This window comes from Momordica charantia, assembly GCF_013281855.1.
Source record: "Momordica charantia cultivar OHB3-1 chromosome 4 unlocalized genomic scaffold, Mcharantia_2.0 BLBB01000004.1, whole genome shotgun sequence".
In the NCBI taxonomy this organism is placed as follows: Eukaryota; Viridiplantae; Streptophyta; class Magnoliopsida; order Cucurbitales; family Cucurbitaceae; genus Momordica; species Momordica charantia.
The window spans coordinates 12,297,510-12,308,539 of record NW_028275162.1 but is presented as its reverse complement, the minus strand read 5'-3'; the positions used below and the strand labels follow the sequence as shown (position 1 = coordinate 12,308,539).

General features: G+C 41.7%; 1 long non-coding RNA gene across 1 annotated transcript; it reads left to right on the top strand.

The window, feature by feature from the left end:
* Positions 1-8,566: 8,566 nt before the first annotated feature.
* LOC148211829 (uncharacterized) lies at positions 8,567-10,758 on the top strand. Its single transcript, XR_015790480.1, has 3 exons — positions 8,567-9,324; positions 9,410-9,452; positions 10,511-10,758. It is a non-coding gene; the product is annotated as an uncharacterized LOC148211829 (long non-coding RNA).
* Positions 10,759-11,030: the final 272 nt, after the last annotated feature.

The following is an 11,030-nucleotide window of genomic DNA, read 5'->3' as shown; positions in this document are numbered from 1 at the left end:
TTCAACACTAACCAGGCATACAAAACTACATAAACAAGAGTTACACTGCATAACCACGTATCAGAACCAATATTAAGCATCATAAACAGTACATCGACAACCAAATAACCAACATCAACGCACGCACCTGCCACCGTGCTACTTACTACCAAATGTTCTAAAGCTCCTAAGCTTGTCAAAGACTTCCTACAAGGAAAAAGTACGATTCGAGGTTAGTAGCCAATTGGAAACATTTAAATAATATTGAACCCAAATTTAGGTGAGTTGTTACCTACTAACTCACACCAAAACCTCTTGGGTTAGAAGTGGGTCGACGCCGAGGATGTTCTGGCTCCAAAATTCGACTTCGAATGGCCTTAGGCTTGCTGAACCGATGTCAAAAACTGATGGGTAACATAGATTTGGGTCCGATTGAAGGTGGTTCAATGCCGACCAAGAATGGGTATCAAGAATGAAGCTTCGGCTATGTGTCGGTAATTGTCTAACGTTGCCGGAGGGGCTGGGTAACACCAAACTGAGGAAGGAAAACGTCAAGAGACTTGTTGGGCGTCACAGATCTGGGCGCGGGGTCACTGGAGGAATGACGTCGGACCTGGGCTGTTGCCGCTATTGTCCGGTTCTGCTCGGAACGCGTCGCCGCCGTGGAGAAGGCCCGCCAGGGGTTGCGCACGTCGCTGGAGGATGAGTAGCAGCAGATCGTCGGGCTCGTGCGTCGTGCGCCGCCGCGAGCTGCTGCAGGAGGACTCCGGCGTGGAGATGCCGCTGCTGCTGTGCCGCTTCGCCGGAGAAGAAAGGCCGCCGGCTGGGATGCTCCAAGAAGAAGAAGAAGAAGTTGGGGGGGGGGGGGGGGGCTGTCGGCTAGGCTACGAATGGGGAAGAAGAAAAGGGAGAAAAGAGGAAGGAGAAAATGTTAGGGTTTCCCTTTTGTTTTGTTTTAAAACAATTTTCCTTCAATGAAAGCCCAATCATCCAAGCCTAATGAAGAAGGAGTCCATTCCCTCAAAACAAGACCCAACATACCCAGTTCGGTAAATAATAATTTGATTGGATTTTTTTTAGAGCCCGATAAATATAGACAAATTCAATTAACATCCACTTTGAAATTTAAAAGAAAAACAAAAAAAAAATCTCCCGATTCGAGACTAACTAACCTGAGGGACTCGGGGCGTTATAGTATAAATGGTTAGGGGCCAACTCTACTCGAAGGAGATAGTTGTGGAAGGGTAGGATAACTGTGATAAGCATAGAGGTACTGGTAACGTCAGGGAGACTGGAGGTTGGTTGTTAACATGTTTCCTAGTTGTGGTTCTCACTAATATGTTACGAAATGTGTATATGTTTAAATGCATAATGTAATGAAAAGCATGATTACGAATGTTTCTTGATATAGTTGAACATGATGTGTGTGTGTGTCGGTGAGGGCTACTTACGAAGTATATTTTATATACTCACCCCCCCTCTACAATGATTGTTTTCAGGTGAAGGACTTGTGGGTGACCATGGTGGTGGGACGGAGGAGACATGACGAGCAACGACCACAGGCTGCTTAGTTACTCCGGTTTAGTTTAAGTCATTGGTTAAGGCCTTATGTTATGGCCAATAAACGGTTTATTCGTATTTGAATAATTGAGAGATTTTTCTTTCCTTGTTGTTAGTTTCATTTCGGGATAGGTGCCCATTTGAGTTTTATTCCATTTATTTAGATTCATATAGATTGGATAATAAACTTGCCTCGTGAAATGAATCACGAATGTTGTTGATTGTTATTCTTTAAGATTGAATTGTCGTTAAATTGATGAGGATTGGAACTCTATTTTATATGTTTGTTTGCATTAGGAAGTTGGCAGAATGTAGTCGGGGTTAAATTTAATTAGTTGGGTTGTTAAGAAACCCTTGAGAGTTGGATCTAAGAACCTTGCTAACGAACAAGACCCATAGAACTCAATCCCAAAAACCCCGAAAACAAGTATGGAATCAACCCAAGGAAAGGTTTTAGAACGGACTACCTTGATGATCAATATCAAGAGTAGAGAAAACTTGTTTCTAAACTCGTGATTCGAATCACTCCACAAGAGGTATGATCAACACCGCTTGAATGATCCTAACATGCAAATTCTAAAGACGCAAGAAATTGCACAAGAAATGGGAGATAAAGCTCTCAACCAAGCTAATGAGAAAACTCACTTTTCATTCAACTTCAAAATTGTGTTTACAACAAGACATCTCAAGGTTATATATAGCCATCCTAGCAAGCCATATGAAAAGTCTTAAGCAAATGAAAAGACTTGTAACTTACAAGAAATGAAAAGACTTGTAAATGAAAAGACATAACTTACAAGAAATAAAAGGACAAGCAAATGAAAGGTTAAGAACATGGAAAGTCAACCAAAATAAGTGCAATCTCGTCCATAATGAGGGATATGAGTGTTTGACTTGGTTTTTGAATTGAATGAGTTGACTTTGACTTGTCTTGATGGAGTTGACTTTGACCTTGACCAAGTAGACTTTGACTTGCCTTAAAAACACTTAAAAATGCATAACTTGCACCAAATTGAAGTTCATAGTTCCAACTTCTTGCACGTCTTCCTTTTAATTCTCGTGTCGAGTTCACGAACGCTTGGACACGAAGTAGTAAGGCTTGTTGAAGTTTTCGAGCTCTTGATCTTGTAATTGGTCCATGAGGCATGACAAAGAGAGCTCCTTGGTTCATATCATGAGTAGTAAATGTGACCTAGAGGTGTGCGGAAAAGTCTGGGTCGTTACAGCCGCCCCCCTGCCCCTCAATGCCCGCACGCCCCTGCCTTGCTAACCTCGCAAGCACCCCTATCACTCGCCCATGATCTGCCACCTGCACGCCCCCTGCTTGCACGCGGCCCACCGTACCAGCCCCTCAGCCCGCCTCACATGCACGCCCGTCGCACACCCATCTTCGATCGCGCGTGTGCATTCCCAACCTCCTGCCCCTTGCGCGCGCCACACCGCCAATGCTATGGGCGCCCACCTGATGATGCCGCCACCCCATGCTTGCTTGTTGCCCACCCTCGGAACAAATTAGACAACTGATTTCGTTATTTGTTTTAGAACCATTTGAGCGAATTATTTTTCGGCTTATTTCTTTTGCTTTATTTTTAGCAAATCTTTTCAATTTTAGGCAAGATCTTCGATTTTAGGAAATTATCATTTTATTTTAATTTTGTTATTTCCTTGTAAAAGCCATGTGCCTCAGCCTATAAACATGCATGATCCCCTTCTTTGCAAATAAGTTTTAGAGTCAATAAAAATCAAGTTGAGTGTTTTATCTCGTTACAGTGTGCAAACCTCCCCCCCCCCTTCAAATATCGATTTTCTTTGTGTGGTTGAACTTAGGATCTCATATTTTACCCCTCGAAGCATGCTTGTTTGATTGGTCATCAAACTCGTGGAGTGTTTCGGGTCTCGAGTATAGTGAGTATTCTATCTGCTCAAGATAACGACTACAAAGGTAATTCATCTACTGCTCAAGATAAAGACTACAAAGGTAATTCATCTAACCCTTAGCCTTTCGGGTTGAACCACTTATACGATTGGATTCAAGTGGCTTGTGGTTCGAGTAGTCCAACACAGTTGGGTTGTCTCGTATCATTTGGTATCAGAGCCGAGGCTCTAGATCGGGATATATGTTACTTTCCCGTCTTTAGATTTCAGTTTTTGTCTTTACTTTCATCTTAGTCAAAAAAAAAAAAAAAATTCATCCCCTTGCATGTTATTGCTCTTCCGCGTGCTACTTTTGATCTATCATTTTTGCATTAAAATTTTTTATTTCGAAAATTACTTTAAAGTGTATAAATCTTGTTTCTTTGTAGCATCCAAAAAGCTTTCCAACAAACCAAGTTTCAATTTAATCGGAGCCCCGAAGCCAAAGTTATCAATTTTTATTCGAACCCCGGAATTTGAGAGAAACCTGCAGAGAGCCAAATCCGAGAGCTGACTTTGAAAAATCATAACTTTTTGTTCCAAAGTCCAAATTGAGTGAAATCAGTGTCATTCAAAATATCTCTGAGTTAGCTATCTAGAGACACTATAATCGATAATTTTGGATATGTGGTCTGGATGGTATCGAATTTTTAGTGAGTACTGTTTCTGGAAAAATCCTGCAGTAGCCGTGAGCACGCTATACCAACTTCGACGATTTATATCTCACTGACCATTCTATTTTTTATTGTCAAATTAGGTGCGAAATTGAAGTTATTTGAAAGAGCTTTCCGTGGACATCAAGATTGTAGTCATCCAAGGTCTGCAAAAGTTATGAGCGATTGAAGAGAAGGTGTCCAGGCAGAAAAATTTCCATATTTGAAGCTGGACAATTTTTGAAAATTTTTTTGGCCAATCAAATCGGGTCCAAATCAATTTATTTTTGGCAAGTAATTCTAATATTGTTTATTCTTTTCATTAGAACTATTTTGGGATTATTTTGGTAACGTAGGATACCCATAAAGAATGAGGACAGCCGCCAACACCCCTTAGGCCACCCGAGAGAGTCATTAGTGAAGCCCCAGAAATCTTTTTGAAAGAGCAGCCCCTCCAAACATTTTCAAAACTATTTGGTAGCCCACACACGTCAAGTACACTCGTTGTACTTCCATTTGGGTTTGACCCTCATCCCAGACATATACATCATGCACCCCTCACCCAAAGTCACCCCTTTTCCTCAAAGCCCATTGTTTTTGTTGGTAAAATTTTTTGTGTGTTTGCATTACAAATTGGATTTTGTACATCTTTTTAAAGTTTATTTTTGTTTTCATTAATTTTTATTGCATAGTCCTTTCATTGTTGAGCTTTGACGTCAATCTGTATATTGTTGTCGAGTCTTAGTCACCAAGAGCATTAGGCTCAAGGTTTTGCATCTTGTTTTCTTAAACCATCCTTTGTCGTCATTCCTTTGTCCATATCATTCGGTTGTTTCATTTTTCCCCTTATATTATCATTTGGTATCTTTAATATCATTTGTTTCTTGTTGTCCTTGGTATCATCTATATCATTGACCCCCATAAAAAAAAAAAAGAAAAGAAAAGAGAGAGTATCTTTGCATAGTTACTTGTAGGCTTTTACTTGCTTGTTTAAGTGGCGATTCGCCACGAGCAACCAAGTGAACATCTCAAAGAGAGTATCCACATCAACATTCCCCTACCAAAAAAGAGAGAAACCGAGAGCTCAAGCAAGGGAGTGAGTGAGAATTTTTCTTTATTATTTCTAACCTTTGCTTGTGTAGTTACGAAACTCCCAAGAAGGATGATACAAGAAGCCTCCCACGGAGAAGGAACAAGTACATAGTGTAAGTACATTTTAGTTGCTAGAAGATCCCTCAATGTGCAATGAGATAACCTCTTCTACACTAGGTGCATTATTAATGCCACCCCTCGTAGTGTCCTTATTGAAAGACGAAGTTATGCCAATGTCATTAGCACCTAAACCGTGGAGAGATTAAAGTTAACCACCACACCACATCCACGACCTTATGATTTGCAATGGTTAACTAATAATGGAGAAATCAAGGTCCAACACCAAATCTTAGTTCCTTTCTCCATAGGAAGGTACAAGGATGAAGTCATATGCAATGTTATGCCAATGCATGCATATGACTCGTTACTTGGACGACCATGGCAATATGACAAGAAGGTGAAATACGATGGCTTTCACAACAAGTATTCTTTTAGCAACAATAGCAAGAAAACCACCCTACTCTCCTTATTTCCAAAGGAAGTAAGAATCAATCAAAGCAATTTGGAAGAAAGAAGGAAGGATGTCAAAATTAAAGAAACTACCCAAGTTCAAGAAGAAAAGGTCAAGCTTCCATCCAAAGGTAAGAAAGTCATGAGTCTCATGACAAGTTCTAGCGAGATCAAGAAAGCCTTGTGTTCAAATCAAATGCTCCTCATGTTTATGCATAATGGTACGTATCTCCTAAACCAAGAGCTTCAAGATACATTGCCTAGTTTTTTTGTTGAGCTTTTACATGAATTCAAGGATGTATTCTCTAAGGAGATGTCCAAGGAGCTACCACCATTGAGAGGAATAGAACACAAGATTGATTTGATCCCGGGGTCCCAAATCCCCAACCGGCCAGCATATGACCCAACCGCAAGGAGCAAGGAGATCCAAAAGCAAGTAGAGGAGTTGCTTGCTCATGGGTATGTAAGAGAATCACTTAGCCCTTGTAGTGTTCCCGTTTTACTTGTGCTTAAAAATGATGGATCTCGGTGCATGTGTGTAGATTGTAGGGCTATTAACAAGATCACCATTAAATATAGACATCCAATATCAACGTTAGATGATATGCTTGATAAGTTGTGTAACGCCCCAGGATTTTCAACATTTCAAACGAGGACCATTACCACAACCACCTGAAAAGCACCACTCCTACTAGAGAATTTTAAGCCACGACAAATTCTCACCACGCTTCCGCTGCGGCTACTCTGTTTAATAACACGTACAAGTGTTTAAACAAACTAACCAACAACACTCAAGATTTAACCAAAACTCAAATCCTTTAAAGATAATTCATCTAATACTAACTTCACCTTATCCAAACTTCTCAAAGAAACCTTTACCAACCATAAACTATCCACTAAACGAATATTAATATCTCGAATGGCAACGAAGCAAGAGCAAATTGAATATCAACATGACCAAATGTATTAATAGTTATTCTTCATAGATTACAACCCCACAGTTCAAAAGGTTGAACAAAACTAATAACCCCAAGGAGTAGTGAACTGACAACTTAAAACATCCTTTAAACCACAAAACTAATAGAACCAACCACTAACAACTCAACTACAAGATGGAATAACTGCAACTATCCTAACTAAAAGAAATTAAATGCACGCAGCACAGCTAATGGTCTTTACGGTCAAGCCTCCTCCTTGCCACCACCATTCCAAAGAGCAACCCTGTTACCTACAAATTTGGTGAGAAAAATAAGGGGTGAGTACAACCACGGTACCCAGTAAGCAGCACATAACTGAAGGGTCACGCACAAACAACATGCTTATCACGGAGAGTCCAAACGACATGCATAACAAATCATCATGCTTTTCATAATAAAAATATAAACATATCTGAACATACAACCTACATGCCAAACTCATCCTCGCACCTCAATTCACTAGTTTGTTTTCCTATTTCTCAAAGACTTACTCCTTTGAGTCGTATCGACCCCTGACCTTTGTACCCAGGGCTCGACACCTCTCTACTGCACTTCACTTTCGACCCTTGACCATTGTATCCAAGGCCTCGAACTGTAGCGCCGACCCTTGACCACGCATAGCCAAGGCATCGACATTTCTTTAAACTCATTAGTTATCTTTCCAATTCCTCCAAGACTTATCCCTTCGAGTCGTATCGACCCCTAACCTTTGCCCCAAGGCCTCGACACTTCTCTATGATGCTTGGCGTTCAATTCCTTGACCTTTGTACCTAAGGCCTCGAACTGTTGCACCGACCCCAAACCACGCATAGCTAAAGCATCGATGACTTTGCAACATATTGGCCCTTGTCCTTTCCTTTCAAGGCCCCAATACTTACCTTCCTCTAAGACTCATTGCATCGACCCTCGACCTTTGTACCCGAAGCCTCGACACTCATCTTTGTCCACAGTTTGGCGTATCGACCTCGACCTTTGTACTCGACGCCTCAATACCCAACTAATGACGTATCAGCCCCCTGACCCTGATACTCACCCGCAAGTAAGAACACAACAAACATCCCCACAAGTAAGAACTACTTACAAGTAAGGAACCTAACACTCCTAAGCTTCACCGAGAGGGTCCTAAAACAAATAGATAGACGATCGGGTTAGAGTTCCATTTAGAATCACTTAAATCCAAGTGGAAACCAAGTTTCGGTGAGTCCTTACCTTATCCATCATGCCAAAACCACTCGGGTCAAGAGTGGGTTGAAGCCAAATGAGCTTGGGACTTCGAAATGGAGTTCGAAAAGCCTCAAACTTGCTGGTCGACGCTGAGAGGGAGTGGGGGTTACCCAAATCCTGATGGGATGTGAATCCCACAACAGAAGCGATGATCGTCGTTCATGAATTTTGAGAAACAAAATCCATACCATGAAATATAAATACAGAGGAAAAAGTTGTTTACCTTTGAAGAACTTTTCTTCAATGAAAACACCAACGAACACCACCAATAGACTTTCCGTGCTATCCTCTGGGTACCGAGAACACGCTTGTGGGAGCGTTCGATATGGATCTATAGGGAATGGAGAAGAGAGAGCTTGAGAGAATTGTCTGGGAGTTCTTGTAATGCCCCGAGTCCCTCAGGTTAGTTGGTCTCGAAACAGGAGATTTTTCATTTAATATTAAATCGATTGTTAATTAAATTATCTATATTTATCGGGCTCTAAAAATCCAATTAAATTAATATTTACCGAACTTTGTATGTTGGGTCTTGTTTTAAGGGAATGGACTCCTTCTTCTTTGGGCTTGGATGATTGGGCTTTCATTGAGGGAAAATTTGTTTTAAAACAAAACAAAAGGAAAGAATAAAAAAAAATGTAAAATAAAACAAAACAAAAAGGAACCCTAACATTTCTTCTTCTTCTTCTTCTTATTTTCTTCCTTTTCTTCTTCCCCATTCCTAGCCCTAGCCGCCGCCCACCCTTCTCCTTCTTGTTCTCCGACGAAGCAGCACGGCAGCAGCGAGTTCTTCTCCCTTCACTTTTCCGGCAACGCTTCCTCAGATCCGCGGCGACGGCACCGGCAACACGCTCACGAACCCGACCACGCCTCCATGAGCAGTGACGCTCCTCGGACTCAGCCGACGGCGGCGCTCGACGAACCAACCGTGACAGCGCACAGCGGCTCCGGCGGCGCGAGCTTCATCCTCGGGTGTTCCACAGCAGCTACGGTCAGCCCAGATCCGACGATTTCGTGGCGGCGTGGTATCTCGAGAAGCAGCAGCAGTGTCAAGCGTCGATTCGTGGTGAGATTTCCGACGGCCTTGTCGGTAGCAGCGGTGCAGTCGAGCAGATTCGACGTGTTCTGCAGCACCCATACTACCAGATCTGCGATATATTCCTCCCCGACTCTTGAAGTAGCAGCAGCTCGAGCGGACCCGACGTCCTCCAGCGACAGCGACATGTTTTTCCCCTCCGACGACCTCGAACCTCACGGTCAGCACCCGAGCAATAGTAGTTAGCGACGATTTCTTCGTTCTGTTATGTTCTGGCATTGACCCACACCCGTTCGAAGCCGATTTGCAAGACCCACCTCCCTCGGCATCGATTCGACGTCGACCCACTCCTAACCCAAGTTGTTTTAGTGTGAGTTAGTAGGTAACGACTATACCTAAACTCGGTTTTGTTTATAACTAAATGTTTCTAATGGGCTAATAACCTCGAGATCGTGCTCTTTTTGTAGAAGGAAGTGTTCAACAAGCTTAGGAGCTTTAGGACATTTGTTCGTAAGTAGCACGGGGACGGGTGTGTGCGTTGTTGTGTGCATTAATAGAAATCGTTCTTGCTGATTTTACATTATAAACATGTTTTCTCTTATTATTTTAATTGTTGGACAGGTTTGTGACGTCGATGCTGTTATTGTAACTTGCTGTTATTTTATATATGGGATATGTATATGACTGGTATTCATGTTTGTTGTCTGTAACTTTAGGAACTTACTGATATTGTATGGTTGGAAGTGATTAGGATTTGTTATGTTGTGAAAAGCATGTTATGTGAAGAATGTCATAGGGTTGTTTGTTGAAGCTTTGTGTGAGCTATGCTGTGAGCAGGTTGGTTGTTGTCAAACTTTGTGTTTTTGAGATCTGTGATGCATTGAAATCATACTATTGGTTGTGTCGTGATGGGCGTTGTGGTGGTTGGTGCTATTAGGGAAGTAGTACTGAAATCTTGTTTGGAGGCTAGAAATGTTATGTGGAGTTATGAAAGTTATGAAGTGAATGGGTGAGTGTCAGGGCCTCGGGTATAAATGGTCGAGGGCTGATACGTCACTAATTGGGTATCGAGGCCTCGAGTATAAATGGTCGGGGGTCGATGTGAGGAGTCTTTCGAAAGGAGAACTATTGGGGGCTTGGGTAAAAATGGTCAAGGGCCAATAGTTGAAAATACATTGAGGCCTCGGGTATAAATGGTCGAGGGTCGATGCACTAGTGTCGGGGCTCTGGGTATAAATGGTCAGGGGCTGACACTACCAACAGAATGGTCTTGGAAAGCTTGAATAGCTGAGGTGAACATAGATGTACTTGAGGTGTTAGGGAGCCAAGTGGACGGTGGTTGTTTTTATATGATTATGGTTAGCATCGGGTCTTATAGAGCATGTTTATGGTTGAATGTATAATGTAATAGTAGAGCATGTCTATGGTTGTTCGCATACTGTAATGATAGAGCATGACGATGTATGTTTCCTTTATGGTTATGAGCATGATGTTTGTGTGTGCTTGGTGAGGGCTACTTACGGAGTATATTTTATATACTCACCCCCCTTCTACAATGATTGTTTCAGGTGAAGGACTCGTGGGTGACCATGGTGATGGGACGGAGGAGACATGACGAGCGAGGACCATAGGCTGCTTAGTTATTCCTGTTTAGTTTAAGTCATTGGTTAAGGCCTTATGTTGTGGCCAATAAACGGTTTATTTGTATTTGAATAATTTTGAGATTTTTTTTCCTTGTGGTTAGTTTTGCTTCGGGATAGGTGCCTATTTGCGTTTTATTCCATTTGTTTAGTTTCATATAGATTGAATAATAAACTTGCCTCGTGAAGTGGTTCACGAATGTTGTTGAATGTTATTCCATGAGATTGATTTATCGTTAAATTGATGAGGATTGAAACTTGATTTTATAAGTTTGTGTGCATAGGAAGTTGGCAGGATGTAGTCGGGGTTAAATTTGATTAGTTAGGTAGTTAATGTGACCTAGAGGTGTGCGGAAAATTCTGGGTCGTTACAGTTCTTTTCTTGTTATGTTGTTCTTTTTTAGCAGAACTCTTTTGCAGAAGAAAACCAACAATATGACGTGTCATT